Source organism: Caretta caretta, chromosome 6 (assembly GCF_965140235.1).
Source record: "Caretta caretta isolate rCarCar2 chromosome 6, rCarCar1.hap1, whole genome shotgun sequence".
NCBI lineage: Eukaryota > Metazoa > Chordata > Testudines > Cheloniidae > Caretta > Caretta caretta.
Genome location: NC_134211.1, coordinates 46,006,350 through 46,008,070, shown reverse-complemented (window position 1 = coordinate 46,008,070; position 1,721 = coordinate 46,006,350). Strand labels below are relative to the sequence as shown.

General features: G+C 46.2%; 1 protein-coding gene across 1 annotated transcript in view; it reads left to right on the top strand.

The window, feature by feature from the left end:
* The window catches only part of PRMT3 (protein arginine methyltransferase 3), a 102,647-nt gene that overhangs the window by 361 nt on the left and 100,565 nt on the right, over positions 1 to 1,721 (top strand). The window lies entirely within an intron of this gene.

The window sequence follows — 1,721 nt, the reverse complement described above, 5'->3', positions numbered from 1 at the left end:
GTTCGTACGGGCAGCTGGTCCCCGGGAGCTGGAGGGCCGAAGAGGGAGCGGCTACCTCTGCCCCTTGTGGCTGCTTCTGACTTGATGCTGGCTGGGAGGGGCCCCGCGGGCGGCGTGCCGTAGCTGCTCCCCAGTTGTCCGCTGCTCCTTGGGGTGATGTCCTTCCTTCCCCCTTCTCGCACCCGCTTGCCTCCTACAGCCAGCCTGGCGGCTGGGGCCTGCAGCGCCTGCCTTCAGCCGAGCGGTTTGTGTTTGCGGTGCTGTTTTCTCAAAACAAATACCCGAGGGCACGTAATTCTTGCGTGTTCTCCTGTCAGTCGAGCCCACCTCTGCTGCTGATTTGCTGAGTGATTGTGGGTAACTCATGCTCCCTTTCTGTGACCCTGTTTCTGTTCCCATTCAGAATGTCTTGTCTGCTTAATTCCGATTCCAAAGTTTAGGATCTGATGCTGTAGGTTTCTACAATGCCTCGCACAAAGGGTCTCTGATCTCAGCTGGCAGTTCTAGTTGCCATTGTAATATAAATACATGTTTCAGAGTAACAGCTGTGTTCGTCTGTATTCGCAAAAAGAAAAGGAGTGCTTGTGGCACCTTAGAGACTAACCAATTTATTTGAGCATGAGCTTTCGTGAGCTACAGCTCACTTCATCGGATGCATACCATGGAAACTGCAGCAGACTTTATATACACACAGAGAACATGAAACAATACCTCCTCCCACCCCACTGTCCTGCTGGTAATAGCTTATCTAAAGTGATCATCAAGTTGGGCCATTTCCAGCACAAATCCAGGTTTTCTCACCCTCCACCCCCCCACACACAAACTCACTCTCCTGCTGGTAATAGCCCATCCAAAGTGACAACTCTCTACACAATGTGCATGATAATCAAGTTGGGCCATTTCCTGCACAAATCCAGGTTCTCTCACCCCCTCACCCCCCTCCAAAAAAACGCACACACAAACTCACTATCCTAATATAAATACTAACTTTAGTTTGTAGGTGGGGATAGTGATGGGCACAGGTTGAGGAAATAAATAGATCCATAGTTTGAATTTTGCAGTTCTTTTGCTAGAAAGATATAGATATAAAGAGATAGAGTCCGCTGGGCCAAGGTTAAAGTAGGGGGCAATCATCTTTTTTTTAGAAAGATTGTGTTTCTGGGAGGAAAACAAAGGACCATCTTTCTCTTCACTCTCTACTCCTCAACAAATAGAGGCTTTTATTCTCATGTGACATGGGTGTCATATTGTCTGGAGTATCTTATGATTGCCTGCCTCAGGGCAGACTGTCAAAAGCAGGGCAGACACGCCAAACTGGAGGTATGTTCCACAATTAGATTTCATCAACCCAGTACCAGATGTGAACTCCCAAAGTACTACAATAGTCTATACTACAACTGGGGGAATTGCCGACCAGTCAGTTTAACTTCTGTACCCGGAAAGATAATGGGGAAAAAAAAAATTAAGAAATCAGTTTGCAAACACTTAGAAGATAATGAGGTGATAAGTAACAGTCAGCATGGATTTGTCAAAAACAAATCGTGTCAAACCAATCTGATAACGTTTTTTGACAGGGCAACAAACCTTATGGATGGGGAGAAAGTGGTAGATGTGATGTATCTTGACTTTAGTAAGTCTTTTGATACTGTCTCGCATGACCTGCTCATAAACAAACTAGGGAAATACAACCTAGATGGAGCTACTATAAGGTGGGTGCATAA